This window comes from Anabrus simplex, chromosome 11, assembly GCF_040414725.1.
Source record: "Anabrus simplex isolate iqAnaSimp1 chromosome 11, ASM4041472v1, whole genome shotgun sequence".
Taxonomy (NCBI): Eukaryota; Metazoa; Arthropoda; class Insecta; order Orthoptera; family Tettigoniidae; genus Anabrus; species Anabrus simplex.
Window position 1 is genome coordinate 36,842,799 of NC_090275.1, and position 24,835 is coordinate 36,867,633.

General features: G+C 41.6%; 1 protein-coding gene across 2 annotated transcripts in view; it reads left to right on the forward strand.

The window, feature by feature from the left end:
* The window catches only part of LOC136883248 (interference hedgehog), a 304,457-nt gene that overhangs the window by 121,769 nt on the left and 157,853 nt on the right, over window positions 1-24,835 (forward strand). The gene's annotated exons all lie outside the window — the stretch shown is intronic.

The window sequence follows — 24,835 nt, forward strand, 5'->3', positions numbered from 1 at the left end:
TACTGTCAAAGTGAATTAACTGGCTGTATATCTATCGCTATTTCATTCGCTAAATTACCTTAAAATGGAAAAAATAATAATGAAGTACAATTTCTTCTTCTCTCGTAATTCAGTGTCATTATTATAGATGCAGTTTCTTTGCAACTTCCCAGTTAGCCGGGCTGAGTGGCTCAGACGGTTGAGGCGCTGGCCTTCTAACCCCAACTTGGCAGGTTCGATCCTGGCTCAGTCCGGTGGTATTTGAAGGTGTTCAAATACGACAGCCTCGTGTCGGTAGATTTACTGGCACGTAAAAGAACTCCTGCGGGACTAAATTCCGGCACCTCGGCGTCTCCAAAGACCGTACGAGTAGTTAGTGGGACGTAAAACAATTAACATTACTTCCCAGTTATGGAGAGACTATAGTATAAATACGTTAAATTGTCGTGAGAAGTCGGGCAAAGAATGCTATCAGGAACTTGAATTATTCTTTCTAGTTGACTGCATATTTATTTTTAAAATTCCCTCTACCATGTCAAGTAGGAACTCGTTAGGCAGACATATCTAACAGAACAGTAATTCTACTGGGATTTCCTATATTGCAAAAATAACACGAATAAACCAGAAATGGTATCATTGCTTAGCTGGTTCGATAGGCGTTTTCTGGATCCGCTTATATTTATATTGGGCAATATACTCGTCCCGTTAGTATATGTATTATCCCCCGTTTGCTCTTTTCCTAACCTTTCATTTAAACCAAAATATTTACTAAATTAATCTAAGTTGGCCTGTTACTAGAGGCATGATTTTTGACATTAATTTATGCACGATTTCGCGAAAAAAAATCCCGTTATTTCTCGAAATACGATTTCCCTCATCGCTTGAATTTCGCTTTAATAATTTTCTAAAGAGCCTCCGAGGCTCAGACGGCAGCGCGTCGGCCTCTCACCGCTCGATACCGTGTTTCAAATCCCGGTCACTTCCTGTGATATTTGTGCTGGACAAAGCGGAAGCAGGGTGTGTTTTTCTCCGGGTACTCCGGTTTTCGCTGGCGTCTTTCATTCCAGCAACACTCTCAAATATCATTTCATAGCATCTCTGTCATTAATAAATCACTTTGGGAGTGGCGACCCCATCGTACTAAAAGCCTATATATGATTCATTCATTCCATCCCTGACCCGGTCAATGACTGGAAAACAGGTTGTAGGCTTTTTCAATTTTCTAAAATTAGTCATAAGACGTCTCGTTAATTTAATTTCTGAATCATTTATGTGAAAAACCAAACTCCATGGCGCAACAGTTGTACTGGGCAAACATCCTTTATTAACACTGCTCAAAAAAAAAAAAAAAAAAAAAAAAAAAAGGGGTGCGACACTTCAAAAATGAAGGTATCGGCCAGAGAAAGACAAGGGCCACGAAGGGCGTGAAAATGAGATTCCCTAGGCCTCGAATGCTCTAATACCATCGGGTATCGGTGCGACGTAAAGCAACTAGCAAAAAAAAAAAAAAAAAAAAAAAAAAAGAAAAAGAGTCGGAAAAGAACATGAGTTGACCAGGGGAGGTCGGATAGGATATATGACAGTGAGGAGCCTGTCACAAGCAAGTTTAAGTAATGCCAAGACTCAGCTAAGGGCCCTGTAGTCGCCAACCCACGCTCCCAAGTTCGGAGAGCAGACCCCTTCGTGTTATTCAATAGGAGTAGGCTAGGTGCCCACACCGTGTTTCACCCTCTCTCTACATCATCTTCATCATCCCAAATCTAGACGTGCAGGTCGCCCATGAGTGTCAAATAGAAAGACCTTCATTAGACGAGCCGAACATGTCCTCGGACACTCCCGGTACTAAAAGCCATATCATAAATAAAATAACATAAAACACAGTAAAAATAAATAGGTACAATTTTCACATCCGGTAAATTCTGGCTGGGATTGTACGTTAATTGAAGCCACGGTTACTTCCTTCCCAGCCTCGTCATATACCATCGTTACCATAAGACCTGTCTTGAGTCGGTGCGAAAAAAAAAAAAAAAATGGAAAAAATATTAAGAGACCTTCAGGGTGGGATACATTTCAGCTTGGTACGGCATCCCTCAGTTTGTAACACAAAAATGACTCTGTGGCATCATGGCGGGTATTTTTAAGACGTGTTATCTCTAGCTGTGACTATGATGAAGCTTGTGACCGGAAGAAACGAACCACTAGAGTGGAGGTGAGGTGATTGTGTGTTGTACTTCGCGGGCAGGTTCTTTGTTCGCCTGCTCCGTCCGTCTCGCCAGCTGAGAGAAGCCATTAGGAGAAACTAGAAAAAAACAACAAGAATGTGCTTTGCCTCTCTCCTCTCCGAACCCCCATTAACTCCCAAGGTGTTTTCCAAAGTCATTTTAATGGTAGGCACTATTTTTAAGGGCCCACTGACATGAGAAATGAGATAGTTTTCCGTGTAATTTAAGGCTACTACTACGTTTTTTTTTACTTCCACCATCCCAACAACATTGACATTACAAACGAAATCTGTCGAGACAAATTTTTGATCATTAGCTCTGTATTCTTCCCGTAATTTACCATGATTGTAGTTCTTCTCACTTGTTTTCTCTTTGGTCTGCCGCTTTCCAAGAAAATAGCTTTCCGGTGAAGTGTACCGGAGCATGACTAATTGTTAGTTATCCAGGTTACTACGTATTTCTATTATAAGGTGTTTCTGTGCACTACTCCTTGTTGAAAGGAAGACAAAAAATGGTCATGGCGAAGTGAAAATTCGAGAATTTCTAAAGAGTAAGTAAAAAAAAGTAAATCTGCTTCCTGCCCTTATATTTTTTCATTCTTTGTAAGGAAAACGTCTTTTATTCATGACTTTAATATTTAACCCATTTAGGACCGATCATGTTTAGGAAGAGTGAGTTTAAAAAAAAACAGCTCTTTATCAGGAGGGTTGGCGAATATGATCGAGGTGTTCGTGGCATATTGTATACATTGCGTACGCGACACTCTAGCGGCCACCGGATGAATTAAAAGTGGACTTGCCGCTTCATTTTGCTAAATGGAATCACGAATGTAGACTGCAAGAAAATGCAGAAAGAAAAAGGAAGGGGAAGTTTCGTACTGTGTTTTATTGTAGGGTGTTCCAGTAGGTAGCCCTCCAGAAAAACCAGTGGCATGCACTGAACCCCATCAACCTCAGCGCTGCTGGGGCAAAGAACATTGTATTAACATTTTCTAATTATTCCTTAGAACGCTCTTTATAATGTTTAAAAAATTGCGAACATCTAAGCCAAGCCAAGTACAGCTGTCTCGACAATCCGCTCGCACTACCGCAGTTCAGCTTCTTCAGCGAGCTGGGTTTTCTTGCCGGCGCGATAGAGAGCTACCCCCAGCGAAATTTAAGGTCCCTTGGGTGATGCATGCACTTGAAGCTTCCAGGAAGCGGAGCTGTGCCCCCTCCCCCGACAGCAATTCACGGCGACAGGCCAGCTAGCTTAGGTAAGGGGTGTTAGTTTTAATACTTGACACTCGAAGTCTTCAGCGCCACACGCTAGAGACTGCAAGAAAAGATATCAACATCTTAACAGTATAGCCACTTGCACATCGTCTTGCTAATAAAAATAGAGCCAGTATGTTATTAAATCAATTATAATATAGAACAATATATTTCAGTCTTGGGTTTCAGCGTGTATACAGTTTTTTCAAGCAATTCATTGATGACACGTGTAGAGAATGTGTTCCAATAGCCGCAGAAAAATATTTAGGTTGCCCAGCATGTACATAGAGTTAAGCGCGAATGGTTTTCTGTGATGGTGGTATATAGTGAATTTTTGTAGTCAGGGGATACCTTGTATGTTATTCTACCGCCTCCACCCAGAAGGAAGCCCTTCTCATCGTGGGCCCATGAAATGGTGGTTTGATCTCATCAAGAAAGATATGGAAGTTGTAGACGTCGTCCCTGATGATACCCTCGATCAAAAATAGCCGCAGAAATGAAGGTGCTCAAATACCTCAGCCTGGTGACGGTAAATTTACTGGCACGTAAAAGAACTCCCGCGGGACAACATTTCGGCACCTCGGCGTCTCCCAAAACTGTAAATAAAGAAGTTAGTGGGACGTTAAAAACATTAACATTATTATTATTAAATATCACAGTCTGCACGGTTGCTACACCCATAATATGAAAAGAAGCGTTTTAACAGATAGGGCTGGAGGGAGGACCATTGCACGGTGTTGCCATATTTCTGTTTTCCTTTCTCCTCCCCTTCGCTTGCGGTTCACTTGTTCGTTCGTTCAGACCGCTGTGTTCTGTTCTGCGTAACTCAGAAGTTTGGCAACCCCGAAGTAACACGAGCGGCCAGCAGGCTTATCTCCATGGCAACCGCAGTGGGTCCGCCCACATTTCCATGACAACCGTACTCCCTTCTCCCCATCCACGCAGGCAGTAACCGGACCTCCCTCTAAGAACTGTCATAACGCATCTTTCAATATTACGACTTATATGTTACACTTCCGTCACACACTTTTTGACGGTAATTTCGTAACGCAGATGAAATTAACAACCATTGATGTTTTACTTATTAACAGTGACTCTGAGAGTTGCGCGGGCTGTAGATTTCTATTTTTAAAAAAGAACCTCTGTACATGATGCAAATGAATAGTTTGTTATCAATATTTGAGTTTCATTTATTGAAAGACATAATCGTTAGTGTTTACATTTTAATACTAATAAGTTAACTTATCGTCTTTTTACCTATTCAAAAACTATGTTTATTTTTAAACATCAAAGTTGTTTGTCGTTGGTGGTCGTGGAGGGGAAGTACAACGAGGTAATTATCCTCTCCTTATTCATCATAGAAGAAATAGGAAGAGAATGAATATGTCCGCAAAATAAGGGGGAACAGCTACGAAAGGCGTGAAAATGGGAAAACTCCCTTGAGCTCACAAACCTAGATACCGTCAAAATTGGAAGAGGCCAAACATGGCTGGTTAGATGGTGTGATAGTACCTCATGGGGATCTGTGTAAGTACCTAACTTATATGTTTATATAAGGAATGATCTTCATTGGGGTAATCGCATTAACGAGGTTGTAGAGAAAGTTTACAGATCTATTTAGAGGTTGTAGTAAGGATGTAAAGCAGAGGGCGTGTAATTCTGTGGTAAGACCTCAATTAGAATATGGTTCCATTGTACAAGGACTATTTGATACGAGAACTGGAAAAATCCGAAGGAAAGCACCTCGATTTGTTCTGAGTGGTTTCCGACAAAAAAATAGTGTTACGAAAATGTTGCAAACTTTGGGCTGGGAAGACTTGGGAGAAAGGAGACGAGCTGCTCGACTAAGTGGTATGTTCCGAGCTGTCAGCGGAGAAATGGTTTAGAATGTCATTGTTGGAAGAATAAGCGTGAGTGGAACTTTTAAAAGTAGACAACCGGGCGAGTTGGCCGTGCAGATAGGGGCGCGTGGCTGTGAGCTTGCATCCGGGAGATAGTGGGTTCGAATCCCACTGTCGACAGCTCTGAAGATGGTTTTCCGTGGTTTCCCATTTTCACACCAGGCAAATGCTGGGGCTGTACCTTAATTAAGGTCGCGGCCGCTTCCTTCCTACTCCTAGGCCGTTCCTATCCAATCGTTGCCATAATACCTACCTGTGTCGTTGCGACGTAAAGCCACTAACAAAAAAAAAAAAGTAGAAAAGATCATAATATGAAGATAAAGTTGGAATTCAAGAGGAGAAATTGGGGTAAATGTTAATTTCTAGGAAGATGGGTAAGTGATTGGAATAAATTATCAAGAGAAATGTTCGATAAATTTCCAAGTTTCCTGAAAACATTTAAGAAAATGTTAGGTAAACAAGTGATAGGGAATCTGTCACCTGGATGGATGGATTGACCAGATAGCGAAGATGAAAATGAGGAATATGTTGCAAAAAGAAGCAGTGCTATTCTCAGCTAGGGACCTCGTGGTCGTCACCCCACCCTCCCCTTCCCCTGAGGAGAAACAAAAGAGTTGCAATTGGATAGTGGTGATGGTGATTATTGTTTTAAGAGGAAGTACAACTAGGCAATCATTCTCTATACATCACTAATCAGAGAGAAAATATGGAAGGGCTCCGACACTTCAAGAAAGGTATCGGCCAAAGAAAGACAATGGCCACGAAGGGCGTGAAAATGAAAGAGTCCCTAGGCCTTGAGTGTTCTAATACCGTCGGGGTCGGAAAAGAACAAGTGTTGACCAAGGCAGGTCGGATAGGATATATGAAGATGAGGAGCCTTGCACAAGTAAGTGGAAGCAATGCCGGGACTCAGCTTAGGGCCCCGTGGTCGCCAACCCACGTTACCAAGTTCATAGCCCCTGGGCCCCTTTTAGTCGCCTCTTACGACAGGCAGGGGATACCGTAGGTGTTATTCTACCGCCTCCACTTACAGGCGGAGCAATTTGATAGGTTAGCAATTTGATAGCAATTTGATACTGCTTGCTCTACCTCAGTGCTGATCTTTAATTTTGAACTTAGGCCTATAGGCCTAGGAGGGGTGATATACTTAAAATGTCAAAATAAGTCTTTATTAATCCACAGTAAATGTCAGTGCAAAAAATCTAGGCTTGTTATAAATTTATTTTCAAAGATTTAAGCTTTTCTTTTGTACCCTCGTCTAGAGGCTCATACGAGCTGAAGGGCCCAAAGTAATTTCCTGAAATTTGTAAACTTAAATTTGATGACGAACTTTTTATCATAAATCACAGTGTAGCGTGAAGATTTTTGTCATTATTCCGCCATATTCGGTCAAATCACAGATGAACTCCAGCTATAGATGACAGGCGTATACATTCAGCTATGTTGTTAACTTCGCAATCTGAAGGCGAAACGCAGGTAGTAAAATATATTTCGCGAGAGATGACAGAACATGCCAGACGACTTTTTTCTCAAGAATGAACTGGGAGAATGAGAAAACAGCTTCTCACGGCCCATATATAAACGAACTTAGCACTCGACGTGTTAAACTATGGAATAACTTTGGTGTAACGTATTTTGTACTTAATTTGAAAATTTTATGGCTTACTTGCTTCCAGTCAAGCTAGGTATAATCTTACGCCTGCTCATCGCACACTAGTATTATTGCCCTTTGGAAAGGATGGGTGCGTTATCATTTTACTTCGTATCACTTGTATTGCTATGTATTTTAATATTATTTTATTATTTGTTGACGACAGATTAAAGGAGATAGCTTTTTGTGTCCATGACATTTTCTTTTCCTCGTCCTTGACTATTTCTGAGGTGAGTCTTGTGGCAATGAATCATGAGCGAGTCGGAGCTGGAATCTGGTAGGCGCACCTCGTTGTCTCCTGCGGGGAGGTAGGAATGTAGACTGGAGAAGGTGGTTCACACATTCTCTTCTCGTTTGATCCTGGTTGCTTCTACAACAGAAGCAATAAGTTTAATGGTAATCATTGTTAAAAAAAGTATTATTCCCCCTTTTACAATTTTTTTAAAAAGAATTACTGTCGTGTTGAGTTGATAGATGTCAAGTCGCGTGGAAATGGCCTGATCAACCATTTTACAATGACGGTCATAAATCACAGAATTATCATTGAGAATAAAAAAATAATAGAAAAAGCATTAATGCAGTAATAGTCGTTACAAGGAGATGCTTCTTTGTCAGATGCTTAATGACGCATTACGTTTGTGGATGCCAGCTGCATAGAACAGAAAAGAATTTTATTTGAAATCGTAATCTGTGAGGGGTAAAGACGATATTATTTATGTTTGAAGCTATGAAAATGATTTAAAAATGTTTAATGTTGAAGTTAAACATGGCTCGTCTGTATTGATGAAAAAAACAAGAATTCACCATATCATGTTCAAGGTATTCTCTTCTAAAAGAGAAACCACAAGACTTCCATTATCTTGTTCTTCAGATACTATCTGCGCACATTTTAGCGATAGATTTGTGTACGGGTTCGAAGAGTAAGGAGGGAGCTCTTCCGGTTCCGTTAGTACTGCCAACTGATTGGAAATGAAATCTGAATTGAATCGATAATATGATCGATCGATATGAATTTTCTAAACCGTAGTTATTTCAAGCCAACAACTGTGTCACACACACATTATATAACATTATATAACATTTCTCAATGCGAATCTTATTCCTAGAGTGAATTCTATAGTTTGGCTTTGCTGTGTAAATAACAATAGTACTAGTACGTAAAGCGTACGCCAGACGTCGCACAGCGATGCATAAACGATTCATAGTTTGTGTTTCAAAGATTGCCAGTACGAATCTCGAAGATTGCCGAGGTCGACCGCTTCAGCACTAGGGTGTAAATCTATCGCTAAAAAGTGCGCAGATAGTACTCTTCTTAATATTTCTCCAGCCTTCTTCTTAATAATCTCTTCCTCTTCTACTTATGTATTATACAGTTTTGTAGTAATACTTCAGTATTGAAATACTTAGTATTTAACTGTTAAGCTCCTTATTACCTGAATAAACACTTATTGGTCTATTTTCTCAACATCAATGCTTAAATTCCATTTCTGTATCGCCAATTTCTCAAACCACTTAAACTTTTAAAATCTTATTCTCTTTTTACAACATATAACTTTTTGCATCATTCAGGATAAAAGTATACAACTTCTTGCTCTTATCATCATTAGAGTATCACCACGACAGCAGATTTCTATGCTTTTTATTGCTAAAAAAGAGCTATTATATTTTATATACATATCTAATATTCCATGGCCATAAGCAATGATATGTATTTTAAAATAAAAATCAAGGGGCTCAAATCCTGTACCATTACACATCTTCATTGGGACTTCATATCTGAAGCATCTTCATCACAGTTTTAGGGTCCGAAGTCTCCTACAAAGAATGAACCCAAAACTAAATACATGAGCAGCTGGGGAAGGACTCGAATAATAATGTTATTGTTTTTACGTCACACCAACTTATTTTCTTTTCGGTTTTTGGAGATGCCGAGGTGCCGGAATTTTGTCCCGCAGGAGTTCTTTTACGTGCCAGTAACTCCACCGGCACGAGGCCGACGTATTTGAGCACCTTCAAATACTACCGGACTGAGCCAGTATCGAACCTGCCAAGTTGGGGTCAGAAGGCCAGCGCCTCAACCGTCTGAGCCACTCAGCCTAGTGGGGAAGGGTTCTTGGGAAACAAGAAGAGAGGTGGTGAATAAACACACATTTCGTAAATAGTTTTGAATCCACTGGTAACTTGTAAAAACGAGGTTGAGGAAGAAGTTAAAGATAAAGCTACGTGATTACAGTTGAGGAGCTATCTGACGGTGAGACGGCGGCCCCGGTCTAGAAAGCTAAGAATAACGGCCGAGAGGATTCGTCGTGGTGACCACACGACACCTCGTAATCTGCAAGCCTTCAGGCGTTCGCTTGGTAGTCTATGGCCCTTTGGGACTGTTCTTTTCTTATTTTTTAAAAGGAAGAGATTCATATCTCAACGTTTTAAAATCTAGATATAGCAAAGCAAAGTCATCTCCGTACAGGCCACGAAGGCCGTTCGAGGGCTGGAAAGTAAAGGCTTCCACTATCCGTAACCTCGGCACTTCATGGAGTAGAGTGGTTAGCTCTACGCCCGGCCGCCTTCCGCCTTTGCCCCAGGAATCAACCTGGTACTCATTTTTGGTGTAAGCTGAGTGAACCTCAGGGCCATGTGCACCTCCGGAAGTGGAAATCTCGTTTCTTAAATTTTACGACTTCCTGACGCAGATTCGAACCCACGTCCTTCCGGGCAAACCGGAACCGGGTATTATCTGAGGAATAAAGAAATATTAAGTTTTTTTAAAATTATTTTAGCATGACATACTTATGTTATGAATGAACTAATTTCTTCATCAGAAGTAGGTGTTAATTACTATAAAATGGTTTAAGAGACCAGTACTTACTTTGTCATCTGATGATGAGGTTATTATATTATTAATTCATTTAATGAATGAGTTAATGTTAATTCTTTTAATTACGATAGGTATAAATCTATGGTTGGCCCCACAGATTTCTGAACATTGGCCGTAAAATAAGTCTGGTCGGTTTATTAAAAAAAAAAACTTGTTTGATTTAATCGACCTGGAGTAGCATCAACTTTTACTCCCAACGCTTGGTCAAGCAACCCCTTAAAATCCAGACATAGAACACTGTAATAACACCTATTGTAATACATAGTGCAGGAGCGTGGACAAGGACGGGAAGGACGGACGAAATGCTCACAACATGAAAGATAATTTTTTTTTCTTCTCTACCGCCTCAAGGGCAGTGTCCTGGAGCTTCAGACTCTGGGTCGGGAATACAACTGGGGAGGATGACGAGTACCTCGCCCAGGCGGCCTTACATGCTATGCTGAACAGGGGCCTTGCGGGGGGGGGGGGGAGATCAGAAGGGGTAGACAAGGAAGAGGGAAGGAAGCGGCCGTGGCCTTAAGTTAGGTACCATCCCGGCATTTGCCTAGGGGAGAAGTGGGAAACCACGGAAAACCACTTCCAGGATGGCTGAAGTGGGAATCGAATCCACCTGTACTCAGTTGACCTCCCGAGGTTGAGTGGACCCCGTTCCAGCCCTCGTACCACTTTTCAAATTTCATGACAGAGCCGGGAATCGAACCCGGGCCTCCGGGGGTGGCAGCTAATCACACTAACCAGTACACCACAGAGGCGGACGATATTCTTTTATAAAGTAAGTTATGTGGAATAGTTCGAGATAACGGTGAGTGGCGTTTAAGGATGAATCACGAATTTCACAGCAAATTCACCTGGTATTGTTACCACAATATAAAATCAAGAGACTTTAATGATTCAATGAATGCAACGTTTTTCATAGAAATGTTCCAGAAACTGAGTGCAGTGTCTCATATTTCCAAGCTGCCATTTCTCCCAGTTTCTGATTTATAGATTCCCTGGTTGCAAGAATGGTAATCTTTTACAATAATGTATACTTCTTCCAAGATTCATACAGCAGTATGCAATAAGAAGTACTACTATGAAGTAAAACTGAAGTACTGGGCTATTACAGCATTCTAACTAGCGTGTATTTTCCTTTTACATGTGCGCAGCGTGTTTAATAAATCCCATGAATAGTCCAGCTCCCTGTCTGAATGGTTAGCACGCTGGCCTTTGGTCACAGGGGTCGTGTTGAGGAAGAAATGGTGATGAAGACGACACACACATCCAGCCCCCGTGTCAGTGGAGTTAACCAATGATGGTTAAAATTCCCGACCTGGCCGGGAATCAAACCTGGGACCCTCCTCTGCTCTGTTGGCTGGTCGGAGTGCAGAGCTGTCCGACCACGGACCTGCCGTGGCAACTTGTGGGCCGAGACCCACTCTGCTTCTGCCGACCTCGAATAATACAATCATAATATTCTAGTTTTAAAGCAGAAACGAGCTGAACTATCATCGTGTAGAATCGTCCATCGCTCTTTCGTTTATATATATTCCCTTTGCGAAAACCTAATGATCATGAATATGTCTTTCAGTAAATGAAACATAGCCGCATCATCTTTGGAGATCAAAGCCTACGATAACGACTAATGTGACGTCACTTCTATCACATATTTTGTCGCTTTAAACAGATTTTCGGGTGACCCGCAGCCGTAAAACGAGTGTCTAGTGATAGTCCAGTCCTTGCACCAAACGGAAAGGGCGCATGCGCGAACTTTCTCCTCTTCTTCTTTCGGTGACACATCTCCTTTCCCACTCCCAAGGTTACGCGCTAGAAATTTAAGGAGGAAATACCTGTAGTTTTATGTATGCCTATATTGCTAATTAGCATTGCATTTCTTCAAAATGTTTGCTAATTAATCAACTTTCCTATAAGATCGATACGATTTATAATTTTATAAATTATTATAAGTGTATGAAACACTTCAAAATAATGATGCTGTAGTAAGTTTACAAGTTATGGCGCGTACATTTAGTTCCCCTCTCCTCAAAACCTAAAATAACAACTGTTTGGATGCGTAAATATATTTTCCTTCGGTTCTAGGCCAGTCATTAGTAGATATGACGAGTGACAGCTAGTCGTTGATTGCTTTTAGCGAGAAGTGGCAATCGTGATTACATAATGTTTAAGAGTTCGGAGTGTGACCGGCAGTAAGAATACACCCAAAGTTTACACAGGCATATTAAAAAGTGAGTACATTAGATAAAATGTAAGGGAGACGGACAACATCGGTGCAATTTGTGTGACAAACTATTTGCTGACTTCTCAGGTCTTAGACAGCATCAATGAAGGATCCGTCAATTGCTACTTCCTCGTTGGTGATTAAGACATTGAATTGTTGAATTTGTGATTTTATATCACCTACAGATAAAAGCATGGTTCAACATGTCAAAGAGATCCGAACAGAAACTGTTTACTTCTTTCACAGATTTTAGGCCCTGAAAAGAAACCGTAGAAAATCAAACGATTTTTCCTTCATAAGGTACACAGCTGTAAAAATACGCGTAGGTGGAACAAAATTATACATTTACCACTGCCTTCGTTCTGCAAAGAAACCGTAGAAAATCAAACTATTTTTCCTTCATAAGGTGCACAGCTCTAAAAATACGCGCAGGTGGAACAAAATTATACATTTACCACTGCCTTCGTTCCGAGACATATACTTTTCGAAATCTATGGGTAAAAGAAGAGGCGAAAGTTTGGGCATGCGCTCTCTCTGTTTGGTGCAAGGACTGGACTACCACTAGACACTCGTCAGCCGTAAAACATATTCGTGTCAAAATCAAACCAACTTTAGGAAATGTCTCTGTTCCCAAAGATCTACTTATCTTGCGACAGGTTTCCTTATGTAGTATTATAAATCTTTGTTCCTAACCGACCTCCTTTAAGTTCATTGAAACTCCTTTCTCGGCTTCACTGGCGACGCTCCAGATTAGCTTCTTAATTGGAAGGGGATATAGTTATTCCTTGGAAGGTAATTCATTCAATTATCGCGAATTGACGAAGAAGCTTGATATTTCAAGTGTTTATCCTCTGCTTACTGAAGTTTATTGTGTACCAAACAATAGTGTGTGAAGATGGACCCGAAAGTTAAAAATGATCTGTCGAAAGTGTTGGGTCTTATAAAACATACCTTCAACTGGGGTTATATACCTCTGATTCTTTACCTGGGTTTCAGCCGTGGTTCCGAACCTGGAGGGCCCCAACTGAGCATCACCAGTCTCTTGTGGCAGTGATATGAAGCATTTCTTGTTCACGAAAATGTGTCGAAATTGCTGTAAGAAAATCGGAAAATGAAGTGATTTATTGTGAAGGATATGTGTATTGATTTCTGAAATAGATTTTGTACTTTGTGGTGAATTATATCTCGAAAGGCTAGGATGTGTCTTGTTAATGGATTACGGTACATTAGAAGTTCAGTTATATTTGATTTCAAGACTCCCCACACTTTTCATTTAGATACGAAGAAAAAACGCAGAAAATATCTGGCTAATGACATGGTTGAGTCAAGATGGCAACCGTACTTCAAAGCTCAAATTGCTTTAACCTAGAAGTGTCGATTCTATTCATGTCGTATTTTCCATTATAATTCGTTATATAGTTTTAAGTTAATAACATGCCGTAACCACGACTAGACAGCAGTACAAAATGATGGCTGTTGGTTAACAGTGCATAATATTTGCTGGTTCAATTCAACTACCTTTACTTTAATATTTTCTCTCCTCACTTAATAGGTATAGCTTAGATGAATAGTTAATTAAAAGAATAGAATTCAGTTCTCTTCACTATGAATTTCTGATTAAATGAAGTCAGATTTTCAAACATTTTGCTTCCCCATATTACACAGTCCTATCCGAGTGTAAATCTGTTGGATCTGTAGTATTTTTTCTCTTTGTAAATCACGTTTCAATTTATATCACAGTAAAATGATTTGATCGTATCCTGTGGTTATTTAGCTTGTGACTGTTTCCCATATTTCCTGCTTAAACACGTCCTATCCGCGAAACTTTTCGTGACTTCCCTTTACGTTGGTGAGGGACAAGAAGGGAGCTTCAGCGGCTCTGATAGTACGGCCAACTGAACGGATTTGAAATCTGAATTGAATTGATCGACATGTACTTTCCAAACCTTATTATTTAAAGCCTAAAATTCACAGAGGAATAGTTTTCTGCGGTCAAGTACTTGAAACCTCTAAACTTGAAGCCAACCGTGCGGTTAGGAACGCGTAGCTGTGAACTTGCGTCCGGGAGATAGTGGGTTCGAGCCGCACTGTCGGCAGCCCTGAAGATGGGTTTGCGTGGTTTCCCATTTTCACACCAGACAAATGCTGGGGCTGTACCTTAAGTAAGGCCACGGCTTCTTCCTTCCCAGTCCTAGCACTTTCCTATCCCATCGTCGCCATAAGACCTATCGGTGCGACGTAAAGCAAATAGCAAACTTGAAGCCAATACTTTTAATCAGACAGGGAAAGCGCAAACTTCAGTGGTTTAATTTTGCAATGCATTATCCCCGTGTGAACTTCCGAAATCAGTTAGGAAGAGTCATTATGAAGAAAAATCGCAGTAAAATCCTTGATTTAGCAATTTTTGTTAGTTGTTGCCGGTACAGTGTCTTTAAGTAATTTTAAGATTCCGAACAATGTCAACATCAACATTTTCGAAATCTTTCCCTCTAAGCTCGGTCAGAAGTTTTTCAAATAACAATTAATTCCCTTTTGTTTTTGTTCAGATAATCTTGGTGCCTAGTGTTCCACAAACTTCCGTATTGTTCATAAATGTCGAGAAGCTGTAATTATTTGATTTGCATGCCACTTATTGTTAGATGCATTCATTATTACATACCAACAAATATACTAAAATCCTCGAGAAATATGCACGTGCTCTGTTTTCAAGTTGATTTGCCTAAACGTCGGCGTTCAGACTGGGCAACAATGGTAAGTTCTAGGAAAGTCGACTTGCTTCAAGTACTTGACTCCAGCAAACTATCCCCGTGTGAATCAGGCTTAAAGCTCACAACTGCTTCACACAAACATGTACATCATGTCTCACTGTGTCATGCTTTTATTAATTATCCATAATAATACCATCAGTCATGACTGGCCTACGTCTTTTTACCAGGGGTGCCTACAAATTAGCCAGGGTGAGAGGTAGAACATGTTTTATAATCATCTTTACTCGAGGAAACAGATAACTTACCAAGGGAGATGTTCAATAAATTTCCAATTTCTTTGAAATCATTTAGGAAAAGGCTAGGAAAGCAACAGATAGGGAATCTGCCACCTGGGCGACTGCCCTAAATGCAGATCAGTATTGATTGATTGATTGTCCCGTAGGCCTATATGCGGCAGCTCGTACCATCGACTTGCTAAGGGTGAACAGCAACAGTTTATTTTCCAGTATCATAGCAAAGTGCTACTTCTGCTATTATTTTTTTGCCCTCACTGTCCGTAAAGTTCGTTTCCGAGAAGGAATTCTAGGGTGTTCGTGTAATGTAGCCTACTTGGATTTTCTTTTTACTGACATAGATAGGCTTGCTTGTTGTTTTAAGGGGCCTAACATCGACGGTCATCGGCCCAACATAGATAGGTCTTATGGTGACGATGGGATAGGAGTGGGAAAGAAGCGGCCATGGTCTTAATTAAGTTACAGCTCCAGTATTTGCCTGGTGTGAAAATAGGAAACCACGGAAAAACATCTTCGGGGCTACCGACAGTGGGGTTCGAACCCACTATCTCCCGAATGGTCTTGGTCAGAGGTTGCCAATCCGTATCTCGAAAATAACCGAGGTCTACCGATTCAGCACTAGGGAGCCGAAGTGTCACTAAAAGGTTCGCGGTTAGTACAATAATGTGAGAGTTGTTACCATTAAAGTCATCTGCCGCATCCCTATTAAAGGTGTCCTCGTATTCCTCGAGAATGTGCAGCAGCTCTTTTCAGGCACACCCCTAATGGGGGTGAACTGCATGTCCCATTTTAACTACCTACCAACCCTCCTGCCAATCTTAAATCTCTGACATTACCTGGAATCGAACCCGGGGCCTCGAATACGGCCACTTAGAACGCTAACCGTTACACTACGGAGGAGAAGAGGAGAGACAGATCGACGGCATATCACGGAATTCGGTCGACATACGGTAAAGGAAAAGAAGAACCGTGAAATGTGAGTCCAGTAAAGCTTCACATATTTAATACTTTTGCGACCAGAAATTTGTCGAGTCTATTAATCGATTGATGTTGTTGAAGGAGATGATTGTTTAAGAGGAAATACAACATGGCAAATTCCCCTGCGGGTGGGGGCGGTAGAATGTATTCCTGTTATCCTGTCTGTCGTAAGAGGCGATTAAAAGGGGGACCAGGGCTTCTTAGCTTGGGGGCGTGGGTTGACAACCACGGGGCCCTTAGCTGAGTCCTGGTATTGCTTCCACTTACTTGCGCCAGGCTCCTCACTTTCATCTATTTTATTCGAGCTTCCTTGGTCAACTCTTGTTCTTTTCTGACCCCGACAGTATTAGGTTTTCGAATCCTAGGGCATCTTTCATTTTCACGCTCTTCGTGGCCCTTATCTTTCTTTGGCCGATACCTTCCGAAGTGTCGGATCCCTTCCATTTTTATTTTTTCACTGATTAGTGTTATATTGAGAATGGCTGCCTAGTTGTACTTCCTCTCAAAGCAATAAATCACCATTTTCCGACCCAAACGATATTAGGTTTGCGTGGTCTAGAATACAATTTTCACGCTCTTCGTGGCCCTTACCTTTCCCTTGCTCAGATTTTCAGTCTTCGGAGGGTCGAACTCTTCTATTTCTCCTATAATTATGGCTTGTTCGTCGAGTTGGTGCATTCTTCTTGCCTATCAGTAGTATTTGGAGGTTTCCCTTCAAGTTGAGAAGCAAGAGAGAGCGGGAAATAACTACTACTCCTAGTGGATAATTACGTCTTTTCCGACCCGACGGTGTTAGGTTCCCGAGGCCTAGGGAGTCTTTCATTTTCACGCCTTTCGTGGCCCTTGTCTTCCTTTGGCCGATATCTTCATTTTTCGAAGTGTCGGATCCCTTCCATTTTTTCCCCTCAGATTAGTGTTGTATAGAGGATGGTTGCCTAGTTGTACTTCCTCTTAAAACAACAATCAGCACCACCACCACCACCGCTCTTAACTATACTAGACTTCACTAAAGTTGGCGTCTGACAGGTAAGGTTGGAGGGACGAGCACTGCACGTGCCATTTCACGATGTTGCCACATTCCAGCATTCCTTTCTACATGCTCTTACCCCTCGCTTCCGGCTCACTTGTTCCCTCCTTCATTCTGACCGCTGTGATCTGTTGTGGACTACCTGGCCAGGCGGTGTCGTCCCATTTGCGATCACTCTTATACAAACAATCAGGTTGTTATCAGTGACAGTGACAGGTTTGGCAACTCCCAGCAAGACGAGCTGCCCTGAAGTTTTATCTCCATGGCAACCGCAGTCGCCCCACCCTCGTTTCCATGGCAACCATACAGCCACTCCCTTTATCCCACCTCGGCAGGCAGTAAACGGACCTCCGTCTAAGAAATGTCAGATGCCAACTCTTATTATTAGCAGTATAGGGAGTGTGGGTTGGAGCCCACGGTGCTCCTTAGCTGAGTCACGTGCTTCCACTTACTTATGCCTGACTCCTCACCTACATCTGCCGGGGAGTGTGGCTCAAACGGTTGAGGCGCTGGCCTTCCGACCGTAATTTGGCAGGTTCGATCCTGGTTCATTTGTCCAAATGTGTAAATGAACGTTATACATTTTGTTTAAGTAATAATAATGTTATTGGCTTTACGTCCCACTACTCTTTTACGGTTTTTGGAGACGCCGAAATGCCGAAATTTAGTCCCACATGAGTTCTTTTACGTGCCAGTAAATCTGCCCACACAAGGCTGTCGTATTTGAGCACCTCCAAATTCCACCGGACTGAGCCAGGATCGAACCTGCCAAGTTGGGGTCAGAAGGCCAGCGCCTCAACCGTCGGAGCCACTCAGCCCGGCTTTTGTTGAAGTGGAGAGCCACAATATTAAAATTCCCACGTTTTTCAGATATTCGTGAAAATGTTCCCTTTTGGGCCGATGACCTTAGATGTTAGGCGTTTTTAAACAAGAAGCACCATCATCTTTTTGCCCACAATTCCACAACCACGTCCATTTTTCCCTCTTTCATGGGAAATTTCCATCAATGTTGCAACAGTGTCTCCTTCCTTCGATTGTAGCCAGGAAAGGTGTCTTTGTTTTCCCCCCTTCAAAGCAATAATCACTACCACGAGCGAGGAAAAGCTTTCGGGTAAGATCCAGTGTGGCACTATCATACAAAAGGTGTCAATAGCCTTTGTTTAAACCGCGCTATGAAGTTCGTAACGGAGGTTGTTGACAATCTTCTCTGTACTGCAGTAGCGGTTCGTACTAGAGGCGATCACTATCGTCTGGCATCGATAGTCATTTGCCTACTATCGATAGTCAACGATAGTTTTCTTTTTCCTCATTGGCTTATTTTTCGCGCTAACAGAAATTGTGCAGCTGTTTGCAGTTAACTGGTGAAGAGTTTGTTCCAATTCATAGGTGTGCATTTAAGAATCTCTGTGTACCTGCGACTTCAGTGCCGGCAGACATACTATTTAGCATTTTGGAAGGTTGGTTTCTCCATGCAACCTAACCTTAGTTGACTTGATGCCAATACGGGACAAAAAATAAGATTGATATATTATCAGAGATTTTATGTATGCACATTTTAGGTCAAAGAAATCATGAAAGCAACTGAAAACTCTCCTGCCATCTGCTGAGATTGCTGTAAAACATTTTTCCAAATATATTACAATACCTGAGAAAATGTCGGGCGATCGCAAAACGAACACTGCAGCAGAACGAGAATTTCTCGGGTGGTCAATGAAGAGATTTATGAGTAATTCCGATTTGAATTTCAGAAATTACTTAGCATGAAATAGTTGTACTTTCTACTGATTTTTTGTGTATTGTGTTCAATAAATGTTCTGTTTTCAGGCATAATGATATTATTCGTTCTACTTTTTGAAAACTATCGATTACTATCGATAGTAGAGCTCATAATATCGGAAAATATCGATGGCGATTACTATCGATAGTTTGCCGCCTCTAGTTCGTACGAAGCGATGTGCCAATTAATTGTTCCCGTCACGTTCAGACACGCCCACATTCCGACCAGAACAGATTATAGCAACTGATCTGTATAATGCAATTTACATTCGTTATAGATCATGTCTTGTCGGACAGAGATTTATGAAGGAAACCGGCTAAAATTATTATTGAACATTAAACGTTGTTTTGGAGAGCAGTCAAGAGCAGCACTTGTTTTTTATGTTGGCGAAGGGCGACGACGCTGCTCCCGGCGAAGTGTGGGGTAGCTACTTTATTTGTGTACTACAGTAGCTGTAGTACCCATAGTTCACGGAACTCCCCAGCTACTTTGCGTCAATATTCAGACATGCTCGTTTACTTTGGGAAGGCATTCTTTCTGATTATATTAGACATGTTTGCGAAATTAATAACTGGTTCGATAGAAGGCAGTTCGGTTTTGGGAAAGGTTATTCCACTGAAGCTCAACTTGTAGGATACCAGCAAGATATAGCAGCTATCTTGGACTCAGGAGGTCAAATGGACTGTATTGCAATCGACCTGTTTAAAGCATTAGATAGGGTGGATTATGGGAGACTGCTGACAAAAATGAGTGCAAAAAATCAGTCTGCAGTGATAAGAATCGAGGGCTCTGAAAAAGAAGCAGCAATCCAGAAAGGAGTGAGGCAAGGCTGCAGTTTGTCCCCTCTCCTTTTCAATGTTTACATAGAACAGGCAGTAAAGGAAATCAAAGAGAAATTTGGAAAGGGAATCACAGTCCAAGGAGAGGAAATCAAAACCTTGAGATTTGCCGATGATATTGTTATTTTATCTGAGACTGCAGAAGATCTCGAGAAGTTGCTGAATGGTATGGATTAAGTCTTGGGTAAGGAGTACATGATGAAAATAAATAAGTCCAAAACAAAAATAATGGAGTGCAGTCGAACGAAGGCAGGTGATGCAGGAAATATTAGATTAGGAAATGAAGTCTTAAAGGAAGTAGATGAATATTGTTACTTGGGTAGTAAAATAACTAACGATGGCAGAAGTAAGGAGGACATAAAATGCAGACTAGCACAAGCAAGGAAGAGCTTTCTTAAGAAAAGAAATTTGCTCACTTCAAACATTGATATCGGAATTAGAAAAATGTTTTTGAAGACTTTCGTGTGGAGCGTGGCATTGTATGGAAGTGAAACATGGACGATAACTGGCTCAGAAAGAAAGAGAATAGAAGCTTTTGAAATGTGGTGTTACAGAAGAATGCTGAAGGTGAGATGGATAGATCGAATCACGAATGAAGAGATACTGAATCGAATTGGTGAGAGGAGATCGATTTGGCTAAATTTGACGAGAAGAAGAGATAGAATGATAGGACACATCTTAAGACACCCAGGACTTGTTCAGTTGGTTTTTGAAGGAAGTGTAGGGGGTAAGAACGGTAGGGGTAGACCAAGATATGAATATGACAAGCAGATTAGAGCAGATGTAGGATGCAGTAGTTACGTAGAAAGGAAAAGGTTAGCACAGGATAGGGTGGCATGGAGGGCTGCTCAAACCAGTCTATGGACTGATGACTCAAACAACAACATGTTGTCAAGAGGTAAGGCTTTTTGCGGATGATGTTATTCTCTATAGAGTAATAAATAAGTTACAAGATTGTGAACAATTGCGAAATGACCTCGATAAGGTTGTGAGATGGGCAGTAGGCAATGGTATGTTGATAAACGGGGTTAAAAGTCAGTTTTAATTACGGCATAAGCCCAAAAGCCTGTATAGTATCATGTCTATAAATGATATGAGTAAAGAAGCGGAATCAGAGGTAAGGCTTTTTGCAGATGATGTTATTCTGTATAGAGTAATAAATACGTTACAAGATTGTGAACAATTGCAAAATGACCTCGATAATGTTGTGAGATGGACAAACGGGGTTAAAAGTCAGGTTGTGACTTTCACAAATAGGAAAAGTCATCTCAGTTTTAATTACTGCGTTGATAGGGTGGAAGTTCCTTGTGGGGATCTTTGTAAGTATCTAGGTGTTAATATAAAGAAAGATCTTCTTTGGGGTGATCACATAAATGGGATTGTAAATAAAGGGTACAGATCTCTGCACATGGTTATGGGGGTGTTTAGGGGTTGTAGTAAGGATGTAAAGGAGAGGACATATAAGTCTGTGGTAAGACCCCAACTAGAGTATGGTTCCAGTGTATGGGACACTCACCAGGATTACTTGATTCAAGAACTGGAAAGAATCCAAAGAAAAGCAGCTCGATTTGTACTGGGCGATTTCCGACAAATGAGTAGCGTTAAAAAAATATTGCAAAATTTGGCTGGGAAGACTTGGGAGAAAGAAGACGAGCTGCTCGACTGAGTGGTATGTTCCGAGCTGTCAGCGGAGAGATGGCGTGGAATGACATTAGTAGACGAATATGTTTGAGTGGCGTATTTAAAAGTAGGAAAATCGGGCGAGTTGGCCGCGCGGTTAGGAGCGCACGGCTGTGAGCTTGCATCCGGGAGATAATGGGTTCGAATCTCACTGGCGGCAGCCCTGAAGATGGTTTTCCGTGGTTTCCCATTTTCACACCAGGCACATGCTGGGGTTGTGCCTTAATTAATGCCACGGCCGCTTCTTTCCTACTCCTAGGCCTTTCCTATCCCATCGTCGCCATCAGACCTATCTGTGTCGGTGCGACGTAAAGCAAATAGCAAAACAAAATTACAGCCTACATTGTAGTGCCTTAATTCCTGACTTTACATACCGTTTGTCGTTAAATTCTTGTTCATCTTTTCATGGTTCGGCATTGATATGGACTTAGCAACAAAAATCGAAAGGCCCAGCGGGGTAGTGTGCCTGCCTCTTACCCGGAGGCCCCGCGTTCGATTCCCGGCCAGGTCAGAGATTTTTACCTGCATCTGAGGGCTGGTTCGAGATTCACTCAGCCTGCGTGATTACAATTGAGGAGCTATCTGACGGTGAAATGGCGGTCCCGGTCTAGAAAGCTAAGAATAATGGCCGAGAGGATCCATCGTGCTGACCACACGACACCTCGTAATCTGCGGCTTTCGGGCTGGGCAGCGGTCGCTTGGTAGGCCGTGGCCTTTCAGGGCTGTTGCGCCATGGGGTTTGGTTTAGTTTGGTTTGGTTATTCCTGTGTATGACTGGTTCCTTTTGTCCTAAAATGAAAAGAAGATCAATGGTATAATGGTCCTGATATGCTTTTGTAGTCAGAGTATTGATTTTTGCTGCGTTCTTTTCACGATATTTTACCCAAAGTTTGCTCAGGGCGGTCAATAAAAGTTCTCTCCAGCCTAGAAGGCCGAGAGAGAGTTTCACTACACCAGAAAAGGCGTGGTAGAATCGTCGCGGAGCGAAAAATAAAATTTTATAGAAGTGTTCCCCATGGGGTACTGTCACCCCATCAACACAGCAATTAAAACGGAGATGACTTTTCCTTTTGGTGAAACTTACAATTTGACTTTTCATTCCATTTACCATCTTACCATTGTCCATAACATTGTCTTAGTCCCCCTGCAGTCACTCACAATCCTGCAACTCATTTACTACTCAGTGCAGTATAGCATCATCCGCAAATAGCCTTATGTCTGATTCCAGATCTGTACTCATATCATATATTTATATACATAAGAGAACAAAGGCCCAATAGCACTGCCCTGTGGTACCCCCTATTAATTATTGCAGGATCAGATAACACTTCACCTACTCTTATTTTCTGTGTTCTATTTTCTAGAAATTTAGCCTGACGCGGGCAAATGGAATTAATGCCAGACTGCGCTGGGGCGCAGTGTTCGCCACATACGTCTCATATTGCAAAAGAATAAATCGATTACGCAGAAGATTAAATTACTCTTGATTTCCAATGAAAATGAGCGTGAGATTAGAGTTCACGCTTTGCATCTCGTCTTGTATGGACAGAGGTTGGTTTTGTCCTTGACGAACGTTGGGTGAGAGAGGACGCTCTGAAGGGGGTTGGTCAGGTTGTGTTGTAAAACCCTCGACCGTTGTTATCATTAGCCCGTCATAAATTCTACTTAAGTACATTGGTGGCGACGTTGGTCTGATGCGGGTTGTTAAGGAACTGTTCTGTCTCTAGCCAGTTTTTGTTTGTAGAAGTGGACTGACTGATTGTCATCTGTATAAATGATATTGTAATTGTGTCTACATACTTTAATAATTTACTTGAGGACCCGTGCTGCATTGCTCCGTGCAAAGCTCGGGTACTTTTTTGAATGATTACTTTTAAAATTTGTATTACGTGTTACCCTTACGATTTGTATTTAGTGAAATTCCTCTAAATTGGACACCAGTTCCTTGATGTATACGATTCTAACTGTCACCAATTAGCCTAGCGAACCCGAAAACTGAGGATACAACACTAATGTCGGTCTTTTTGGACATTTTCTTTTTCATCTCTTCTAATCCCCATGGCGATGGAAGGCTAAACTTGAACTTCAGCTGCATCCAGAATGTCACAATTCATTTCAGTGACCCCGAAAAGTGTGGATTCGAAACTAATTTTTGTAGTTTTCTATTATTTTTTTCATCCCCACCCGTAGGGGTGCTATGGGTGCCTTACTCCCACAGTATTTTTCTCCAGATAGTAATGCCTTTGTTGGCGGGACCTAGTGTTTACAGTGCACTATGTTACTCTCATTGACCTGTCTCAGTCTTATCCTTGGCTTTGACAATATGAAAGTGACTGAGGTTTAAGCGATGCTAGTAATGCCATTCCTTACGCAGCCAGTCCCAGTTGCTCATAGGGTCGGTTGTTGAATGCATTTCAGTGAGCTTGGCAGACTGATATGTAATAGCAACTTGTGGCTCGGTGAGGAAAGCAACGGGAAACTACTTCACTCCTCATTTCCAGTGATTAATAGGCCATCTGTGACGGCTGATGGCAGAGTTGTTGAGGATCCAACCAGCCTTAGGGCTGAGGACTGAACATACATGCATATACAGTAATTCACATTATGTACCAAGTTTAGTTGAGAGTTGCACTGAAACATACACACATACATACGGTACATAATCTCGGTCATTTTGGACACTTTCTATTTCTCCGCTTCTCAACCCTCATGCCCATGGTGACTGAACGTGGACTTAAATGCCATCCGGATTGTCGCAGTTCATTTCAGCGACCCCAAAAACTATGGATTCAACATTAATATAGGTCTTTTTCGATTATTTTTACATATCACTCCCTTTTGTTGTTGTTGTTGTTGTTGTTGTCAAGTCCATGAGAGTTCCGGGGCGAAAACTGTGCCCCTCTACTCATCTGTTACTGAGTGCCGGTGAGTCGGAAAAGTCTCTGGTACTGCACTGGCGAGGGAAAGACGATCTAGCTGAGAGGCGGTATTTCCCCCTCTTCGCTTGTGGAACAATTCAAATTTTGAGCCGGAGAGCTATTTTTTCGGGCGGGGGGAAATTTCCTTCTCAACAAACGGCTCCCTTCAGGGTTTTATTTTGGAAGTTATTTAGTGAGAGATGTGTTTAATAATTTGCAAAAGGCCGAAACAGATTCCTATTTCAAATTAAAACAGGTCCTAAGTGAGCCAAAGGCCGAGGTGTTTCAGACGAGTCCGCGCCTTCTTGGTTCTTACGACCTGTTTTAGGAGTAGGTCGGTTGAGTGGCTAGAGAGGATTCTAGCTTTGGTCATCTTTACTATTTTATTTATCTGAGATCTAAGAGTCGGAATACGAAGTTCTGTTCGTATCTGCCTATCAGATCTCAGAACTGGTGCTTTTATCATCATTATCTTACTTTGAATCACTTAGAAAGTGGAGTTTTATCAGTATAGGC